Genomic DNA, 23,113 nt, shown 5'->3' on the forward strand with positions numbered 1-23,113 from the left:
AGCCCTATTACCTAGCAACACTTTATGGAAATGTGCTTCGGGACAATAATAATATAGAAGCCCACAGCCCAGGTCAAATGAAGAAGGGGAACCTTATGTCTGGTGCTGAAAGAATTTTACTGTCAGCGGTTTTAATTAATGCTTCAAGCTCCTTCCAAGTACCTCGTGTTTAATAATGGCCTCAGCACTGTAGACCGGATTGGCATCTATTAAATTTTGTTTCTTTGGCTGGGAAAAGATAAAAAGAAGGCTAGTTTCTTAAGCTGTGTCACCAGAATAGTGTGGGTCTCCAGATTCTCACATTACTTGCTGAGGATTACACCATTCTGCTTTAGCAGGGCCAATTAAACATGAGCATTGGATTGAACAAACCAATCAGGGTAATTAGTTTAATCAGACTCTGTCACTAGCTGGAGATGAACTGTTTTGCATTCGATGAAGCATCGCCGTGTTTAGATTTCAGTGAGGTAATTAATTTTTTTAAAAAAATCCCTTGTGAAATGTGAGGGCCAGCAGCAAGAAGAGAATGCCGTTTAATGAGCTTGACATGTGAATGTGAATCGGGACAATAGATGGACATGTGGTAAACAAATTCACCCATGCCATTCTCCCCCTCTTGAAACTCTTTAACATACATCCATCAAATGTTGTTGGGACTTTCAGTCTGTCAAAAGTAATCAGTGGCTTTAACTTCCTCTTCCCAGGTGTATACCGGATCCTACACATCCTTTATGTTTGTTCTTCATGGTCAAAATAAACCAAACAGGGAATTCCTACTGCTTTCATTGGTGTCTAATTTAAGTAAATTGATTCTTTTATGTCCTTCCTGCTCCTTTGCTGGCTCAAACACAATGACAATGTCTAGTGCCTGCAGAATGAAAGGGGATTCAAAAGGGAAAGTATAAAGGGACAGCTCCTAATGAGCAATTAGGAAAGAGAGATTATTTTCCCATCCAATTTTTCCCTTCTTTCTTACATCTGCTTTCCCCCATTCCAACATTGCAGTCTTTCATTAGAGAGGCCTAACCTTGTAACATTTCCTGTTGGCGAAGGGAAAATTCTAACTAACTACATACAGCCATTCATATCCAGCTCTATTTCCTCAGGGGAATGCTGAGGAGAGGGCTGTCCAACATCGACTTGGGTTCCAGTAGATCATTCACCTTGTTACTTGTTGAGACTTGTTAGCTGATAACTGCAACCAAAATGGTCACAACTTCATAAACCTCGTCATTGGAGACTGTTGTGATGAACAACAAAGCTCTGTCCTAGCAAAAGCTTGGAGATTTCTCGATGTGCCAAATTTTGCATATGCCATGGTCAGCTGGGTCCAGAGCATATTACTGTCCACACTGCACAGCGGGGACCTCACATGCAGCATACATGCAGTGGAAAGTTACAGGTTGCATATGAGCATAGTACAGAGCCATTGCAATAATAATCTAATTTAGAAGCATTGTTGTCAGAATAACACATTGCTAGCAATTGTGCAGCTAATTTGGAAATTTGGCCAATCTTTGTGATTTCCTGCATTGCGAACTGTCATGAAGTTGCTAAATTACATGGAACTGACAGTGTCTAATAGTTAATTATAAAGTGAAACAAAAAAACTGCATTTACATAGCACTTTTGATGATTTTCAGGGAGGCTCAAAGTGCATCACTGTTAATAAAGTACTTTTGAGGTGTGGTCACTGTTGTAGGTAGGACCCTGCTTTCAGTTGTTGAACATGCAATTCCAGGTTTGTTTGCAAGGGAGCCCTCAAAGTTGCTGCCTATATCCTTTCCTCAGATCTCTCTTTCTCAATACCTGAATTCAGGTCCATTGATTATATGAACAGCAAGAATTTCTTATTGTTGCCTAACTTCTGTTCCAAGTCAGAAGTCCAGTGCTGCAAAATGTCTGTATAATAGACTTGTGCAGAAGTCAATGTGACATAATTTAAAATAATGCCCTTTTCACATGGCAGGCGAGGATGCAGATAGCTGCATTTGGTCTGGAACCTCATGCTATCCCTCTCTGATCCAGCCCTCAAGTTACACATTGCTGAATGCTGCCCCAGGAGCAGGCAGACACATGGAAGGATCCTTTAACACTGTGCCCCTGTTGTTCCCACAGTGACTCGGTCAGGGTCTATAGCTGGGGTCTCCAGCAAGCATGACTCGTACTGATGCAACTGCAAGGACAGCATCACTGGGCAAGTTCAGCCCCGCATTAGTCTTTGTTGCAACCAGTGATTGTTGGGTTCCACATCAAGAGTTTCCCTGAGAAATTCTGAGCCTTTTTCTATTGGAGCTTTGGAGTTCCATAGGAAAGGCAGGATGCTGAGTCATTTGAGATTTTCTCAACTTAGATTGATAGCTCTTTGTTAGTGGAGGCTGCTAAATGCAGGTTAAGGTGTTGATGAATTATGATCTGACTGAATGCAAGATTTCATGATTAATTCCTAGGTGCAGCTAGCAAAAGGGGTCCTCATTGGGTTAGCACTGCTGCCTCACAACGTCAGAGATCTGGCTTCGATTGCACCTTCAGGCGACTGTCCGTGTGGCATTTGCACATTCTCCCCGTGTCTGCTCCAATTTCCCCCCACAGTCCAAAGATGTACAGCTTAGGTGGATTGGTCATGCTAAATTGCCCGTAGTGGCTAGGGGTGTGCAGGCTAGGTGGATTAGCAATGGGAAATGCAGGGTCACAGGGATAGGCTGGATCTGGGTGGGTGCTCTTCAGAGGGTAGGTGTAGATGCAATGGGCTGAATGGCTTAATTCCATTCTGTAGGATACTATGATTCAAATGCTAGCAAATGGAACTAGATTAATTGAAGATATCTGGTTGCCATGGACAAGTTGGTCTGAGATCTGTTTTAGTGCTGTGAATCTCCATGACTCTGCAAGTATATCCTCCACGTCCCTTTCAGGCAGCATATTCCATCAGACCATAAGACACAGGAGGAATTAGGCCATTCAGCTCATTGATTCTGGTCCACTGTTCATTCATGGCTGATATGCTTCTCAACCCTATTCTCTTACTTTCTCCCTATAAACTTTGATCCACTTACTATTCAAGAGCCTATCAATCTCTGTCTTAAATACACTCAATGACTTGGCCTCCACAGCCCTCTGCAGCAATGAGTTCCCCAGATTCACCACCCTCTGGCTGATGAAATTCCTCCTCATCTCAGTTCTAAAGGTTAACCCCTTCACACTGAGGCTGTGCCCTCAGATCGTAGTCTCTCCCACCGGTGAAAAAACCTTCTTCACACAAGGTGTATCCAAACCTCTCCATAATCTGTCAGTTTCACGCTGATCCCTCCCCATCCTTCTAAACTCCATCAAGTATAGACCCAGAGTTCTCAACTGCTCCTCATATGGCAAGCCCTTCATCCTCGGCATCATTCTCATAAACCTCATCTGGACCCCCTTCAACACTAACACATTCTTCCTTTGATACAGAGTCCAATTGCTCATAATATTCCAAATGCGATCTGGCCAGAACCTTATACACTTCTAGTAGTTCATTTCTGTTCTTGTATCCTTGGCGTCTCTGCATTTGCTTTCCTAACTGCCAGCTGAACCTGCATGTTAACCTTCAATTAATTCTGAAGTAGCACTGCCAAGCCCCTTTGTACTTCAGATTTCTGGAGACTTTTCCTGTTCAGAAAATTGCTTATGCCTTAATTCTTCCTTCAAAAATGCGTAGCCTCTCACTTTCTCAAATAGTTCAAATCATTCTGCAGCCTTCCCACTTCCCCAATACTACCTCTCCCTCCATCTATCTAAGTGTCGTCTGTATCACCCGTGTCATGAACAACACCCTTAGTTCCTTTGTCCAGAACATTAATATATAATGTGAATAGTCATGGTACCAACACAGAACCTTGCAGGAATCCATTAGTCACCAGCTGCCATGCTGACGAAAACCTCTTTAACCCTATCTTCTGCCTTCTGCCAGTCAGCCAATCCTCTATCCACGCTCTTAGCACATAGGCTCTTATCTTCCTTAGCAGCCTCCAGTGCAACACCTTGTCAAAAGCTTTCAGGAAACCTAAATGAATCACATCCGTTGGCTCTCCTTTGTCTAACTTGCTTGTTATCACCTCAAACAATTCTAAGAGATTTGACAGGCATGACCTCCCCTAGAAGATGCTGCTTTGACTCTGTTCCAATTTTACCTTGCACTTTCAAGTATTCCACAATCTCATCATTAACAAGAACTCGAAAATCTTACTGATGACTGAGACCAGGCTAATGGTCCTATAGTTTCCTGTCTTTCGCTGCCCTTCCTTCTTAAACAGGTATGTTACATTAGCCTTTTTTCAGCTCACTGGGATCCTCTCTGATTGCAGCGATTCCTGAAAAATCACCGCTAATACCTTCACAATCTCCTCAGCTGTCTCCTTTAGAAGCCTGGGTGTAGTCCTTCTGTTCAGAGTGATATATCCACCTTCAGACATTCCAGCTTCTCAAAACCTTCTCTTTTGTGATGGCCACAACATTTACCTATGTCCCCGACACTGCTGAAGTTCTGGTATGCTGCTGTTGTCTTCCACTGTGAAAACTGATATAAAGCATTTATTCAGTTCCCCTGCCATTTCTTTGTTCCCCATTAGAACTTCTCCATTTCACGTGGCCCAATGTTCATTCTTTGCTCTCTTTCACATTTCATAAATCTAAAAATGCTTTTGTAATCTTCATTTACATTGCTAGCAAGCTTACTAACATAACTTGTCTTCTCCCCCTTTATTGCTCTTTTAATTATCCTCTGCTGGTTTATAAAGGCTTCCAAATGCTTTGGCTTCCTCCTAATTATCACCACATTGTCTGCTTCTTCTTTTGCTTTTATGCTATCCATAACTTCCTTTGTCGGCCATGGTTGTCTCACACCCCCCTTAAGATGTTTCTTCTTCCTGGGATGAATTTCTGTTGTTCATCCCGAATTCTCCCCGAACCTCCTGCCATCACTGCTCGGCAGTGAGGGGATCCTCTTCCGATCACCTCTGGCCAGCTCCTTTCTCATGTCTTTGTAGTTACCTTTACTCAATTCTAATACCGTTACATCTAATTCCAGCTTCTCCCTCTTAAAGTGCAGGCTGAATTCTGTCCTACTATGGCAACTGCCCTCATTCCCCCCACCAGGAGTTCATTCACCTTAAGCTCCCTGATCAGGTCTGCTTCATTACATATCACCTAATCGAGAATTGCCTGTTCTACCACAAGCTGCTCCAAAATACCATCTTATAGAAATGCCATGAATTCCTTTTCTTGAGATTTTCCCAATCCACCCGCAAATTGGGCTTCCCATGACTCTTTTTTTCCCAACCCATCAGGTTTAAATCCCGTCTGCCATTGCTATGTCCAATTTGCCAGCTGATCAATAGCAGCCTGTAGCCTGAGACCAACCTTCTCAATATCAGCAACATCATCAATTTTCATGTCATTTGCAAATTATTACATTCATATTTCTACATTCATATCCAAATAGTTGATGTAAATGACAAATAGCAAGGACCCCAGCACCAATTGGTCACAGCTTTCCAACCAATCATCCACCATCAATCTCTGTCTCCTGTTTGTAAGCCAATTTTAGATCCAGTTTGCCAATTTGCCTTTGATCCCATTGGCTCTTACTTTTTGGACACATCTTCCATGTCGGACCTTGTCAAAGGCCTTATTCAAGTCCATGTAAACCAAATCAACTGCACTACCCTCATCAGTGTATTTAGTCACCTTTTCAAGAGACTTAATTAAATTGTTCAAACAGGACTCCCCTCTAACAAATTTGTGCTATCTCTGATCATACCCTGCCATTCCAAGTGTTGATTAATCCTGTCCTTCAGAATTTCCTCTTTGTGAAAGTCATTGCATTGCAGCTATGTGTGTGTACTTAACTTTAATTGCTCAGTCCCTTAAATTTATTCTTAACTCTTTAAGGGTTGCTGTTTAAACCAGTATCTGACCCAATATTGCTATGAATATACACAAAAAATTGAGTTAAGGCCAACTTTGAGAAGACCTGGCCAACCTGATTCAAACAGCTAAATTGTTTAAATTGAAGTAAGTCTATATCTGCCCGACGTGCTGAGGTCTTCCAGTACTTTCTGGTTTTATTTCAGACCTCCAGTATCTGCAGTATTTGGCTTTGAAATTTATTCTTTCACCTGGTCATGAGCCATCCTTGAAAGAGAGAGAAGCAGCGGAATTTCTGGTTTGTAAATCAGATATTCCTGAATATAAAACAAATCGTTTTTCAGCAACACTAATAAGGCTGGAAGTTCTGTGTGAATTCAGCTGTACCAGGAAGAAATGCCCTTAGCTGTTTCCCGAAGATATGTTCTGCAAATTTTGGATTGAAATGATTTTCTTGACACTGTCTGAAAGGAGAGTGATTTTATACAACTGAATGTGGAGCTAGGTGTTTCCATCTTTCGAACTGGATACGATTTGTACACAAGGGAAGCACTTGAGTACTGAGTCTTTTTAATATCCAGGACCTGTGAAGGTGCCAAAGGTGGTCATTCAGTTCCCATTGAAAATAATGGAAATTGATTAAAGCACTGCATGGTACTCACATTAGAACTGTAAAAAGGCCTGGCAAATTCACAAAGATTAATTCATACTTTTTTTGGTACAGAGGCCCTTTACTTTGGGACGTTTATTACATGTTTTCACTTTTTAAAAAGCTGCAAAGTCTGGGGCTGTTAGTTAAATCCTTGTAATTTCATTATCTGAAACCTTAAAATCTTTACTGTGGCACGACAGTAGATAATTTCAAAACCCTTTGCTTCGCCATTGCTAGAAGAGTAAATCAGTGCTCAGTGGCCTGGGAAAACCAATCCAGACCATTTATACTAGCTCATTTAATCTAGCTCATTTATACTGCAAAGCGAATACTGAATACTGTTGTGAATACTGAAAGTTCTCCACTTTCTAGCAAAACTTGCAACTGCAGAGCTGAGCAACGAGAACACTTCTGGACTTCAGGGATTTTACTGACATGGGAAAGTTAAGAATGTTAACCTCACTTTGAGAAATATAAAGTCACTGGTTTACCAAATTTTGCTTTCTGCGAAAGCACACACAGCACACAGTCTCCATCTCAGGCAACCAGCTTGTAACTGATGTCCATTTCAAGCCCACCGACTCCCACAGCTACCTAGAATACACCTCCTCCCACCCACCCTCCTGCAAAAATTCCATCCCCTCTTCCCAATTCCTCCGCCTCCGCCGCATCTGCTCCCACGATGAGGCATTCCACTCCCGCACATCCCAGATGTCCAAGTTCTTCAAGGACCGCAACTTTCCCCCCACAGGGATCGAGAACGCCCTTGACCGCGTCGCCCATATTTCCCGCAACACATCCCTCACACCCCTCCCCCACCACAACCGCCCAAAGAGGATCCACCTCGTTCTCACACACCACCCCACCAACCTCCGGATACAACGCATCATCCTCCGACACTTCCGCCGTCTACAATCCGACCCCACCACCCAAGACAATTTTCCATCCCCACCCTTGTCTGCTTTCTGGAGAGACCACTCTCTCCGTGACTCCCTTGTTCGCTCCACACTGCCTTCCAACCCCACCACACCCGGCACCTTCCCCTACAACCACAGGAAATGCTACACTTGCCCCCACACCTCCTCCCTCACCCCTATCCCAGGCCCCAAGATGACTTTCCATATTAAGCAGAGGTTCACCTGCACATCTGCCAATGTGGTATATTGCATCCACTGTACCCGGTGTGGCTTCCTCTACATTGGGGAAACCAAGCGGAGGCTTGGGGACCGCTTTGCAGAACACCTCCGCTCAGTTCGCAATAAACAACTGCACCTCCCAGTCGCAAACCATTTCCACTCCCCCTCTCATTCTTTAGATGACATGTCCATCATAGGCCTCCTGCAGTGCCACAATGATGCCACCCGAAGGTTGCAGGAACAGCAACTCATATTCCGCTTGGGAACCCTGCAGCCCAATGGTATCAATGCGAACTTCACCAGCTTCAAAATCTCCCCTTCCCTCAACGCATCCAAAACCAGCCCAGTTTGTCCCCTCCCCCCACTGCACCACACAACCTGCCCAGCTCTTCCCCTCCATCCACTGCATCCCAAAACCAGTCCAACCTGTCTCAGCCTCCCTAACCTGTTCTTCCTCACACCCATCCCTTCCTCCCACCCCAAGCCGCACCTCCATCTCCTACCTACTAACCTCATCCCACCTCCTTGACCTGTCCGTCTTCCCTGGGCTGACCTATCCCCTCCCTACCTCCCCACCTAAACTCTCTCCACCTATCTTCTTATCTCTCCATCTTCGGTCCTCCTCCCCCTCTCTCCCTATTTATTCCGGAACCCTCACCCCATCCCCCTCTCTGATGAAGGGTTTAGGCCCGAAACGTCAGCTTTTGTGCTCCTGGGATGCTGCTGGGCCTGCTGTGTTCATCCAGCCTCACATTTTATTAACAAGGTGTAGAACTGGATGAATGCAACAGGCCAAGCAGCATCAGAGGATCAGGAAAGCTGACGTTTTGGGCCTCAACCCTTGATTCCATTTATACTTCTCGCTGTCTCGGAAAGGCAGCCACCATCATCAAAGACCCCTCCCTCTGCAGTTATAATCTCTTCCAATGCTTTCCATCAGCAAGAAGATACCAACACTTAAACACACACACCATTAGGTTCAAGAACTGCTTCTTCGCTGCTGTTGTTAGACTAATGGATGGAACTCTTCAGGGAGGACGGACAGGTCAAGGAGGTGGGATAAGTGGGTAGGGGATGGGGGTGGGGCTTGAGGTAGGAGGAACGTGGAACAATCCCTCTTCCATACCTACACTGGCTCTATTCCCCACCTTTTCCTCTGTTACATCAATGACTGTATCGGTGCCGCCTCATGCTCCCATGAGGAGCTCGAACAGTTCATCCATTTCGCTAACACCTTCCAGCCCAACCTTAAGTTCACCTTGACCATCTCTGATACCTCCCTCTCCTTCCTGGACCTCCCTGTCTCCACCTCTGGCATCCACCTAGAAACCAATATCCATTTCAAACCTACCGACTCCCACAGCTACCTAGAATACACTTCCTCTCACCTATCTTCCTGCAAAAAGGCCATCCACTATTCCCAATTCCTTTGCCTCCGCTACATCTGCTCCCGAGATGAAGCATTCCACTCCCGGACATCCCAGATGCCCTCTTTTTTCAAGGGCCACAACTTCCCCCCGGCAGTGGTTGAGAACGCCCTCGACCGTGTCTCCCACATTTCCCGCAACTCATCCCTCACACTCCCTCCCCGCAGTAACAACCAAAACAGAATTCGCCTTTTCCTCATGTACCACCCCACCAACCTCCGGATCCAACGCATCATCCTCCGGCACTTCCGCCATCAGCAATCCGACTCCACCACCAAAGACATTTTTCCCACCGCACCCTTATCTGCTTTCAGGAGGGACTCTCTCCATGACTCCCTTGTCTGCTCCACACTCCCCTCCAGCCCCACCACACCCAGCACTTTCCCCTGCAACCGCAGGAAGTGCTGCACCTGCCCCTACACCTCCCCCCTCACCCCCATACCAGGCCCCAAGGAAACCTTCCACATCAAACAGATGTTCACCTGTGCATCTGCTAATGTGATATACTGCATCTGTTGCACCCATTGTGGCTTCCTCTACATTGGGGAAACAAAGCAGAGGCTTGGGGGATGCTTTGCAGAACACCTACGCTCAGTTCGCAACAAACAACTGCACCTCCCAATTGCGAACCATTTCAATTTCCCCCCCAGTCCTTGGACAACATGTCCATTTTGGGTCTCCTGCATTGCCATAATCACCCGAAAGCTGCAGGAACAGCATCTCATATTTTGCTTGGGAACCCTGCTGCCCAATGGTATCAATGTGGACTTCACAAGCTTCAAAATCTCCCCTCCCCCTACTGCATCCCAAAACCAGCCCAGCTAGTCCTGCCTCCCTAACCATTCTTCCTACCTCAAGTCCCACACCCATCTCCTACCCACCAATCTCCTCCCACCTCCTTGAACTGTCCGTCCTCCCTGGGCTGACCAATCCCGTCCCTACCTCCCCACTTATATTCACTTTCACTGTCTCCAACCCTGCTTCTTTGACCCGTTTGTCTCCTCTCCACCTATCTTCTCCTTCATCCATCTTCTAGCCACCTCCCCCTCTCTCCCTATTTATTTCAGAATTCCCTTCCCCTCCCCATTTCTGAAGAAGGATCTCAACCTGAAATGTCAACTATCCTGCTCCTCTGATGCTGCTTGGCCTGCTGTGTTCATCCAGCTCTACGCCTTGTTATCTCAGATTCTCCAGCATCGGCAGTTCCTACTATCTCTGCAACCTTTCTAATCTCTGTTGTGCGTCCTGTCCAATTGTAATCATGTATTTTAGATTGACGTGACTGATATAATATTATAATAGTAAGCCCATCGCTAAGATGATAGAGAACAATATTTAAGAAGCTGAATACTGTCTTGTTCAAAACAACTAAATTGACTTACACCCAGCCACGACCACCTTAAACATTCTGCTTTCCCACCAATTCTGTCCAGAGGTAGCAATGTGTATCATCTACAGCAACACACTAATATTCCTTTAACCACACCTTTTCTTAAATTTACTCCTTCATGGGAATTGTGTCACTGGTAAGGCCAGCATTTGTTTTCCATCCTTATTTGTATTTGAACTGACTATTTCAACAGGCAGTTTAAAAGTCAATGAGATTGCTGTCGGTCTGGAGTCATGCATAGGCCAGACCTGGTACCACTGACACCATTTTTGAGAATGGCTTTATGTTCCAGGGTTATCAATCAAGTTTACATTCCAAAAGCTGCTGTGGTGGTATTTAAGGCTATTTTCCCAGATCATGAATCTGGGACAGTTGATTACAAGTCTAGTTATATTGCCACTATCTTCCCAATGATAGGAAATGGGTCTTAATAAGATTAGACAGTCAGCCTCAGCGTGTGGGGCTGCAGGGTAAGATACAGGCAAATCGTGGTAGGGATTTAGTCTGAGGGAAGGGGAAAGTTTCTGTTGGGCACAGGGAACTTGAACATTAGACACTCACCTGTGGCTCCCCACACTGCTCCCCCATTCCCCTTCCCTGCTCAGCACTTGGTTAGGATCTCCCTGCCACAGATAAAATCCCAGTGCTAGCAGGTAGAGGTGCCTAAGTGGCCATTAAATGAAGGGCTTCAAATAGGTCCATGTGTCACTCATGTCTTTCCCACTGCAGGTAAAACACACATGGGTAATGGGTTGGCAATACAGCAACCTCTCTCCCTCCATCGGGCATGGCTTATTCCTGCTAATGTCTGTAAATGTTGATTTTTAAAATTCGTTCACAGGATGAGGGTGTCACTGGCTAGGCCAGCATTTATTGCCCACCCCTAATTGCTCAGAGGGTAGTTAACAGTCAACTACATCGCTGTGGGTCTGGAGTCACATATCAGTCAGACCAGGTAAGGATGGTAGTTTCCTTCCTTAAAGGACATTAGTGAACCAGATGGGTTTTCCTAACAATTGACAATGGACTCATTGTCATTATAAGACTCTTAATTTTAGGTTTTCATTGAATTCAAACTTCACGATCTGCCAAGGTGGGACTTGAACTCAGGTCCCCAGCACAATACTTGGGTCTCTGGATTAATAATCTAGCAATAATACCATTAGGCCAATACCTTGGTCTTGAAATGAGAATTACCCGCCCCCGCGCCCCCGAGTGGTCTCGAACCACTAACCTTCTGGTTAACCCACAAACATGCTGACCCAATACGCCTCAGGGATTGATGCAAAATGAAAATGACTGCAAATGAATGTACTTAATGTCTTACTGCATCATATCTAACTGCAGAGTATGGGCTTTCCTTCATACAGCCTGCAGCACACAGTTTAACAACCCAACTACAATTGCTGCATACCAATGGTACAGCAATTATAATGTGACCCAGAATTCATGGAGGCTGCCAACAGCAGGAGAGTCAAAGCCATTCGCACCCTTTAATAATTAATTCCATTATGAACAATGCTGATTTGATGATTAAGTTTGAGCCAGTCATTTAAGATGGCCAGACTCCATCGCACTACTGTGGAAAATAACAATAAATTTATGAACTTCACACTTATCATGCAGTGGAATTAGTTATAAATCCATAGCAATGGTAGTTGAGATGACCTGCATCATTGGATTAGGGATAAAACCCCGCCCCCGTCACAATCGCCCAAAGAGGATCCCCCTCGTTCTCACACACCACCCCACCAACCTCCGGATACAACGCATCATCCTCCGACACTTCCGCCATCTATAATCCGACCCCACCACCCAAGACATTTTTCCATCCCCACCCCTGGCCGCTTTCCGGAGAGACCACTCTCTCCGTGACTCCCTTGTTCGCTCCACACTGTCCTCCAACCCCACCACACCCGGCACCTTCCCCTGCAACCACAAGAAATGCTACACTTGCCCCCACACCTCCTCCCTCACCCCTATCCCAGGTCCCAAGATGACATTCCATATTAAGCAGAGGTTCACCTGCACATCTGCTAATGTGGTATACTGCATCCGCTGTACCCAGTGTGGCTCCCTCTACATTGGGGAAACCAAGCGGAGGCTTGGGGACCGTTTTGCAGAACACCTCCGCTCAGTTCGCAACAAACAACTGCACCTCCCAGTCGCAAACCATTTCCACTCCACCTCCCATGCTTTAGATGACATGTCCATCATGGGCCTCCTGCAGTGCCACAATGATGCCACCCGAAGGTTGCAGGAACAGCAACTCATATTCCGCTTTGGAACCCTGCAGCCTAATGGTATCAATGTGGACTTCACCAGCTTCAAAATCTCCCCTTCCCCCACCGCATCCCAAAACCAGCCCAGTTCGTCCCCTCCCCCCACTGCACCACACAACCAGCCCAGCTCTTCCCCTCCACCCACAGCATCCCAAAACCAGTCCAACCTGTTTCTGCCTCCCTAACCTGTTCTTCCTCTCACCCATCCCTTCCTCCCACCCCAAGCCGCACCCCCATCTACCTACTAACCTTATCCCACCTCCTTGACCTGTCTGTCTTCCCTGGACTGACCTATCCCCTCCCTACCTCCCCACCTAAACTCTCTCCACCTATCTTCTTATCTCTCCATCTTCGGTCCACCTCCCCCTCTCTCCCTATTTATTCCAGAACCCTCACCCCATCCCCCTCTCTGATGAAGGGTCTAGGCCCGAAACGTCAGCTTTTGTGCTCCTGAGATGCTGCTTGGCCTGCTGTGTTCATCCAGCCTCACATTTTGTTATCATTTGATTAGGTATAAGTATGTTGGTCTGTAAAGGAATGTTTAATACCACATTACAGCTACTCTTACATTCAGGATTCATTGTGTTCCTGCTCTCAGTCACACTTCTAAATATACACAATGGAGCTAGGGAAGCACCAGCATTCTATAGAGATTAACTATTTTTGTAGCCTGCATGATGGTGGTTAGCATTCTCCTCAAATGCTGCTGACTTTACTTAAGCAACGGTATGCTCAAAACCAAAGCAGTTCGATACTTCTAGGTTCGGACCCAGAAACGTCAAAAAAATAGTGTGTGACTTGGTATGAGGTCGGTGGAGGAGCGATACCTTTCAATTTATGGGGATATTCTTGTTCAATGCTTGTTCACCTCAATGGTGGAGGCTGCAGAGGGAATGTTGTCAAACTATCCTTGTTGTTTGGCTGCTTTCACTGTGGATTGTATGTGCCACAGCCATATTATTTTTGTGATAGAGCGAGTGGTTATGGAGTCTGGTGATGGAGCACTAGACTCAATAACCAGAACTTTGTTAAGTTTCTAGACTTCCATTATGACACACCAATTTGAATGAATATTGAGTCCCACATGAATTCTCTTTACATGATGGAAGATGCTTTGAGAGAGTATCTCAATGCAGAGTACCAACCTGCCTCCATCCTGCTCTTTCAACTTTAGTATCCATTTAGCTGATCCAGTTAGTTTGGTAATGGTGAATTGTAGCAGATACATCGATTTGTGAACTTGCTGTCAATTTGTCATCATTTTCAAAATAATCAGGATCCAGCATTTCCAATATCAGAAGTTGGTGTGAGCAGAGGAGAATCTTTTTACGCCCATGCTGTGGATCTGTTCTGCAATGGAAAGTTAATAGCAGATACACATTTGCTGCTTCCTTCTAAAATGTCCAAACAGATTTCGCTTCCGTCTTTCAATGTAAAACTACAGTTTGGCGAAGGGCAAAACTTGATCTGTCATTCAATGTCTCCAAAAGAACATTGAACATTGCTCCCAATGCAGTGTAGGTGCCATCTTTACCTAACTTTTAAACATCAGCAAACAGACGACTGTGTGAAACATTCTGAGACAGACCTTATTTCAGTTCATTTCAATCAGTCAGAAAGCCTTGGAAGTGTATATTACAGCTGTCAGGAGGAATCTCTCAAATCAGAATGCACTGCTTTTAATAATCATTCAAAATTGGAAAGAGAAAGAAAATGTACAAAGGCATTTCTTCACTGATGACAACATTATATGTGGCAGGCTGTCCCAAGACAGCCTCCAGAGTTTGAAAGGCTGGCAGTGTCAAGTTTAAGCGCGGTGTCTATAATAGATCAAAAGATTTCACAACAAGCTTCGTGTTTGGAATAGAAACTGAGGACTTCATTGAAAATGGGTAGCTTGTTTTACAGGGATAGTTACTTTGAAGTAATAATTATTATATATGCTACAATATATTGTGGTTTTGTTATCTGTAAAATGTAAGAGTGCACATTGATAATAAAACAACAATTTCCATGGAGGCTGACTAGTCTGCTGTTTGAGTAGTTCTTAAAATCCTTTTGATGATGTATGTATTGGAAGTGCTGTTATATTTCTACTCAAAATTCAACTTTTAAAATCTACTTCTTCTTTTTCTCCTTTAAAAAAAAATGCCTTGGTCATCTTCCTTTCAAATTCTTAACCCACGCTGCCGAGAGGAGTGGGCACTGGGACAGGCTGAGTTCACTAACAACATCCTCTAATCCTCCTATGACGGCAGGATGCTGGCCTGTGTTTATATTAGCTTTCTAGTTTGATTCACAGCGCAGAACATTTTTATGCCCTTCCAGTTCAGTGAACACCTCTGAGCTGACTCCACAGACAGGCAGCCATCACTGAGCTTGATTAGGGATTCAACTTCCTGACCTGCAAATGTCGCTATGTTAATACAGTGTGGTGATTAATGAAGATGCCCCGAGCACATCTGAAAACCTGAGTTTCTAAATAAAGCCTGTGAATTTACTGAAACTTTCTTGGAGTGGAGCTGGCTTACCGTTATACCCATTAAGCAACTCAGCTCTCGACCGGGAAATGTGGGGCTGATCACCAACACAGGTTCCGTTCAATTGACCAGTTTCTTATACATGGGCCCACCTGGGGGAAACCCACCAATCTAGTCACCGAATCCTGAGTATGATGGGAAAAGAGGATATTCGCCAGCTTTGTTGTGTGTTAGGTAAGTGGTGTGTCACATGTTCACTTAGCAATCATGTCCACTGAAAATGAGCCAATCAAAAATGCAAGCTGAAGGCAGGGTCTCAGGTCAATTCCTACTCAAGCCAATGTTACCTCAGTATTTGAGGCTTAATGATAGCAATGAAAATATTTAAATCATGGCCATTGCAAAAACTATGTCAATTTCTTACACTCCTGATAACTTAAACATGCTAATATTTTGACTTCTTACACTTCAGAAAATTTTAAATATAAACTCTTTGACCTGAATCTGAGTACTGCATACAGTTCTGGTCGCCACATTCTAGGAAGGATGTGGAAGCATTGGAAAGGGTGCAGAGGAGATTTACTAGGATGTTGCCTGGTCTGGAGGGAAGGTCTGATTAGGAAAGGCTGAGGGACTTGAGGCTGTTTTCGTTTAAGAGACGAAGGTGAAGAGGTGACTTAATAAGACGCACAAGATGAGCAGGGGATTAGATAAGGTGGACAGTGATAGCCTTTGTCCTCGGATGGAGATGGCTGGCATGAGGGGACATAGTTTTAAATTGAGGGGTGATAGATATAGTACAAATGTCAGGGGTAGGTCCTTTGCTCAGAGAGTAGTAAGAGTGTGGAATGCCCTGCCTGCAACAGTATTAGACTCACCAAGTTTAAGGGTATTATAATGGCCATTGGATAAACATATGGATGATAATGGTATAGTGTAGGTTAGATGGGTTTCAGATTGGTTTCACATGTCGACGTAACATTGAGGGCTGAAGGGCCTGTACTGTGCTGTAATGTTCTACGTTCTATGAATCAGAGATATTTATTCATACTTTATAAAGCCATAGGATTGCATCATGTGGCAGTGATGTTGGCATGGCATTGGAGATATATTCAAGCTTATAAAGTAAACAATGAAGAAGACTTTGCTCAGAGCAGTCTGCCCCAGCAGAGTTGTGTATTAAAGGATTAACGGAGAAATGTCCTGGCGACGCCATTAGTTAAATAGCCAATTAAGCTGCATCAGCGAACGCCTTGTTAGCTTCAAAACCATTATTTAATGTGGAGTAATTACAGAGTAATTATTCCCTTCAGCTATTATCATTAGCTTTCTTCCAACAAAATGTTACTTTGGCAGACTCTGAGCTCATGTGTCTGCCCCTCAATGTGGGAAATGTACCAAACAGACTATCAATATGAATTTCTTTTGCCATTTTCAGAAAACACACGGAATCTCTATGTATCAAGAGTTATTTCTTTCTAAGCAATAATACGTATTGAAAAATGAAAACAAGAACAAAATATAATAACATCACATCATTTTTATTCATCATTTCTAGATTAGTATAGTTTAGGTGCATAGTTTCTTGAAAGTGGAGTTGCAGGTAGACAGGGCAATGAAGAAGGTGCTTGGCACACTTGCTTTTATTGGTCAGTGCATTAGATAAGGTGGACATCATGTTATGACTGTACAGGACAATGGTGAGGCTACTTTTGGAATACTGTGTACAATTCTGGTTGCCCTGCCATAGGAAGGATGTTGTGAAACTAGAAAAGGGTGCAGAAAAAATTGCAAGGATGTTGCTGGCACTGGATGGTTTGAGTTGAAAGGACAGGCTGGATAGGAAGGGACTATTTTTATTGACCTTGAATGTCAGAGGATGGGAGTCTGCAACTAGAGGACATAGGTTTAAGGTGAGAGGGGAAAGATTTAAAAAGGACCTGAGGGGCAACTTTTCATACTGTGTATGAAGTGCCAGAGGAAGTGGTAGAGGCAAGCACAGGTATAAATTTAAAAAAAATCTGGATTGGAATATGAATAGGAAGAGCTTGGAGGGATGTGGGCCATATGCTGGCAAATGGGACTAGGTCAGATTGGGATGCCTGATTGGTGTGGATGAGTTGTATCAAAGGGTCTGTTTCCATGCTGTATGACGTTCCGACTCTACGTATCTATGGCTAATCTGACACTGCTCACTTCCACTTTCCTGGGTTTCCCTATAATCCTTGATTCCCCAACTTATCAAGAATCTTTCTCAACCTTAAATGTACACAAGGACAGTATGCCCACAGCCCTCTGTGCCAAGGTGTTCCAATGACTCACAATCCTATTATGGAAGTACTTCTTCCCCACCGCAGGCTTAAATTTGTGCTTCTATACCCTCTTGTTGTAGAGTCTCACAAGAGGGGAATATCCCTCAGCATTTACCCTGGCAAGCTGTTTAAGAATCCTGAATGTATAAATGAAATCAACTGTCATTCTTCTAAGCCCCAGTGAGTAGAGTCACAACTTGATTAGCCTTTGCTCATAAGATAATCCCTCCATACTGGGAATCTTCCTGTTGAACCTTCTCTGAATTGCCTCTCTTCTTAAATAATCTGAAATCAAACTAGAAAATGCTTGAAGTGCTCAGGCAGCAGAACTAATGAAATGTTATAGAATGGAACTGCTTTTTTCCCCCACAGATTCTTCCAAGGCATATTTTCAGTATTTTCTGTTATTATTTCAGATATCAATCCCATTCCGAACACTGGTTGTGCCATTTGACATGAGAGTCTATCAGGTTACAGAAGAAATCCCAAGGCTCTGACAATTGACATTACAGAGCACTTAAGATAGTGGCCTCAGAAACTAACGGTCACCTTCGCAGATTCTATAGATTCTGGAACAGTGCCTTCAGGGTATGTAACATAGCCCTGCTATTTTAAAAAGGGAGAAAGAGATAAAACAGGGAATTATGGACTTGTTCACCTAAATTGGAAGTAGGAAAAACGCAAGAGTCCAATGTAAAGCTTTAAAAGCAGAGCACTTGGAAAACAGTGACAGGATTGGACAGAGTCAGCATGGATTTACGAAAGGAAAATCATGAACGACAAATCTACTGGAATTCTTTGTGAATGTAACTGTTAAAGGTGATAGGGGAGCCAGTAAATGTGGTTTAATTGGATTTTCAGAAGGCATTCGATAAGCTCCCAAGTAAGAGATTAAAGCGTAAAATTAAAGTTCTTGGGATTGGGATTTAGTGTACTTACATGGATAGTACATAAGACCATCAGATTTAGGAGCAGAATTAGGCCATAGAATAGAATATAGAATATCCTTTATAGAGATAACAAGGTGTAGAGCTGGATGAACACAGCAGGCCAAGCAACATCAGAGGAGCAGCAAGGCTGACATTTTGGGTCTGGACCCTTCTTCAGAAATGTGGGAGGGAAAGGGGATTCTGAAATAAATAGAGAGAGAGGGGGAGGTGGATGGAAGATGAAGAACTGGGCTGGTTTTGGGGTGAGGTCGGAGGGCGGAGAGATTTTGAAATCCACATTGATACCACTGGGCTGCAGGGGTCCCAAGCGAAATATAAGTTGCTGTTCCTGCAACCTTCGGGTGGCATCATTGTGGCACTGCAGGAGGCCCAGGATGGACATGTTGTCCAAGGAGTGGGAGGGGGAGATGAAGTGGTTCACTACTGGGAGGTGCAGTTGTTTGTCGAGAACCGAGAGTAGGTGTTCCACAAAGTGGTCTCCAAGCCTCCTCAAAACCAGCTCAGCTCATCCCCACCTCACTGACCTGCCCGTCTTTTCTCCCACATATCCGCCCCTCCCACCTCAACATGCACCCCCACCTCCTACCTACCCGCCTCATCCCCGCCTCCTTGACTTGTCCATCTTCCCTTGACTGACCAACTCCCAATCTAACTCCCCATCTACACTCACCCTTACTGGCTCCATCCCTGCCTCCTTGACCTGTCCATCTCCTCTCCACCTAACTGCTCCTTTATCCACCTTCCATCTACCTGCCCCATTGCCTCTATTTACTTCAGAATCCCCTTCCCCTCCCCCATGCCTGAATAAGGGTCCAGACCTGAAATTTTCCTGCTCCTCTGATGCTGCTTGGCCTGCTGTATTCTTCCAGCTCAACACTCAGATTCTCCCACATCCGCAGTTCCGACTATTAGAGGATATCCTTTGTTGTCACTTGTACTCTAGTATAGAAGTACAGTAGCACAGTGAAAAGTTTTTGCAATGGCTGGCTTTTAATGGCACTGAGGTACAAGTACCTATGTAACAATCTTACAGAGTAAAAAAAAATGTTGTTTTGTGAGAGGATTGAAAGGTGAGGATTTACATTACAGCCCATTAAGAGTACCAAACAGCAGCAGCTCAGCACGTGGCGCCAGGCCCAAATCCAAACAACTGTCCCACATCATACCAGTATCTAGTCCACTCTCTGTAGGGGCTCATTTCCCACACGGTGCTCCGGGACACACAGTCCACTCTCTGTAGGGGCTCATGCCCCACACGGTGCTCCGGGACACACAGCCCACTCTCTCTAGGGGCTCATGCCCCACACGGTGCTCCGGGACACACAGCCCACTCTCTGTAGGGGCTCATTCTCCACACGGTACTCCGGGACACACAGCCCACTCTCTCTAGGGGCTCATGCCCCACACGGTGCTCCGGGACACACAGCCCACTCTCTGTAGGGGCTCATTCCCCACACGGTGCTCCGGGACACACAGCCCACTCTCTGTAGGGGGTCATTCTCCACACGGTGCTCCGGGACACACAGCCCACTCCGTGTCTCTGCTGATTCCCTGGGCTTCACACTCTAAGACTTGCTGCCTGTCAGTGTTTGCCTCCGGTGCTAACGGGAGAGGATGGGAGGGAGAAAGGAAAAAAAACAAAAAGACTTTAGGGAAAGTAAAAGAAGGAAAAAGAACAGACAGAGCAGAGAAGCACCAATAACACCTAGCCTGCTGCCATCTTGGATTCCAGTTCTGGCCCACTGTGTCTGCTCCACTTTTACGATCATGGCTCATATGTTTCACAATGCCATTTCCCTGCTTTCTCCCAATAACCAATGATCCTCTTACCAATCAAGACAGCTAGCTCTGTCTTTAATACTCTCGATGACTCGGCCTCCACAGCCCTCTGAGGCAATGAGTTCCACAGATTAACCACTGTCTGGCTGAAGAAATTCCTTCTCATCTATGTTTTAAAGGTTTGTCCCTTCAGTTTGAGTCTGTGCCCTAGAATCCTAGTCTGTCTTACTTGTGGAAACATTTTCACCACATCTACATGATTCAGCCAACTCTGTATTCTTGACTTTCCAATCAGATCCCCCTCATCCTTCTAAACTCCATTAAGTGTAGATAATAAAATGTGAGGCTGGATGAACACAGCAGGCCAAGCAGCATCTCAGGAGCACAGTGCTCCTGAGATGCTGCTTGGCCTGCTGTGTTCATCCAGCCTCACATTTAATTATCTTGGAATTCTCCAGCATCTGCAGTTCCCATTATCTCCATTAAGTGTAGACCCTTCTTTCAATGCGGGGCCCAAAACTGCTCACAATATTCCAAATGTGGTCTGACGAGAGCCTTATACAACCTCTGCAGTACATTCTCCCTGTTTCTGCATGGGTTTCCCTTGAGTGATCTGGTTTCCTCCCACAGTCCAAAGGTGTGCAGGTTAGGTGGAATGACCATGTTAAATAGCCCATGGTGTGTAGGGATATGCAGGCTCGGTGGATTAGCCTGGGGAAATGCAGTAGCGTAAGGGGTGGCTATGGGTGGGATGCTCTTCAGAGGGTCAGTGTGGACTTGATGTGTTGAATGGCCTGCTTCCAAACTGCCAGGATTCTATGATTCTATTTATTCCTACTGCCAAAGTGCATAACCTCACACTTTTCCACATTGCATTCCACCTGCACATTCTTTGCCCACTCTCTTGGCATATTCATGTCCTTCTGCTGCCACCTCAATTCCTCAACGCTATCTGCCCCTCCACCTATCAAACTTAACAACAATGCCCTCAGTACCTTCATCCAGATCAGTAATGTAGAACGTGAATAGCTGTGGTCCCAACACTGACCCTGTGCAACCTCACTAATCATTGGCTACCATTGTGAAAAAAGCTCCTTTATCTCATTCTCTGCTTTCTGTCTGTCACCAATCTCCTAACCATGCCAACACTTTGCCCTCAACACCATGGGATCTTATCTGATTTAACAGCCTCTTGTGCAGATCCTTGCCTTCTGGAAATCCAAATAAGTCACGTCCACTGGCTCTCCTTTGTTTAACTTGCCCATTACCTCATCAAAGAATTCCAACAAATTTGTCACCCTATTTTACCATGCATTTCCAAATACTCTACAATCTTATCCTTAATAATGGACTCTAAAATCTTACCAATGACCGAGGTCAGGCTAACTGGATGATAGTTTCCTGTCTTCTACCTTCCTCTCTTTTTAAACAAGGGTGTTACACGAGATATTTTCCAGTCCTCTGGGACCTTCCGTGACTCCAGTAACTCCTAAAAGATCACTACCAATACGTTTACAATCTCCTCAGCTATCTGCTTCATCTCTTATCCTTAGGCTGTAACCTGGGGTGTAGCCCATCCAGTCCAGGTGATTTATCCCTTTCAGACCTTTCAGCTTTCCCAGCACCTTCTCCTAAATGACCACCACTACTCTCACCTCTGCCCCCTGGCTTTCTTGAATTTCTGGTCTGCAGCTGGTGCCTTTCCACTGTGAAGACTGATGCAAGGTACCTATACAGATACCTGCATTCTCTGCAATTTCTTTATTCCCCATTACTACTTTTCCAGCCTCATTTTCCAGCTTTCCAATGTCCACTTTTGCATCTTTCTTACCTTAAAGATATAGTTTTTAAAAAGACCTTTGCAACCTTCTTTTATATCACAAGCTTCCTTACTCTTATATTTCCACTTCTCATCCCTTTTTGCATATTTCGTTACACTTTGTTGATTTTTGAAGGCTTCTCAAGCCTCTGGCTACCCATTAACCTTCATCATGTTGTACACACTTTCCTTTGTTTTTATGGTCTCTCTGACATCCCTTGTCAGCCATGGTTGCCTCATCCTCCCCTTAGAATGTTTCTTCTCCCTCGGGACGAATTTCTGCTGGGTCTCCTGAACTACCCCCAGAAACTCTTGCCCTTGCTGCTCTACCATGTTCCCTGAAAGTTTTCCCTTTCCAACCAACTCTCACCAGCTTCTCCCTCATGTCTTTGCAGTAACCATTACCCATTTGTAATCCCGTTACATATGACCCCATCTTCTCCCTCTCAAACTGCAGGGTGAGTTCTATCATATTATGGTCATTGCCCCCTGGGTGTTCCTTCATCTTAAGCTCCTTAATTAAGCCTGTCTCGTTACACATCACCAAATACAGAATTGGCTCTTTCCCGGTGACCTCTATCACAAGTTGGACCAAAAAAATGATCTTGTAGCCATTCCATGAATTCTTTTCCTTGAGATCCACTATCAATTTAATTTTCACAGTCCACCTGTATTTTGAAATCCCCTGTGATTATTGTAATAGTACCTTTCTTATATCCACTTTCTGTCTTCTAATTTCAATTTCTCATTGGCCTTCAAAGTGAGGAGGATTTGAGTGCAGGAGCAGGAATGTCTTGCTACAATTGTACAGGGCCTTGGTTAGACCATACCTGGAGTGCTGTGTTAACAAGGTGTGGAGTTGGATGAACACAGCAGGCCAAGCAGCATCAGAGGAGCAGGAAAGCTGGTGTTTCGGGTCAATGGTCGGATCCTTCCTCAGAAAAACAAAATCTGTGTATTGTTTACTGTTTTGGACTCCTTT

The sequence above is a fragment of the Stegostoma tigrinum genome, chromosome 1 (genome assembly GCF_030684315.1).
Source record: "Stegostoma tigrinum isolate sSteTig4 chromosome 1, sSteTig4.hap1, whole genome shotgun sequence".
Lineage (NCBI taxonomy): Eukaryota > Metazoa > Chordata > Chondrichthyes > Orectolobiformes > Stegostomatidae > Stegostoma > Stegostoma tigrinum.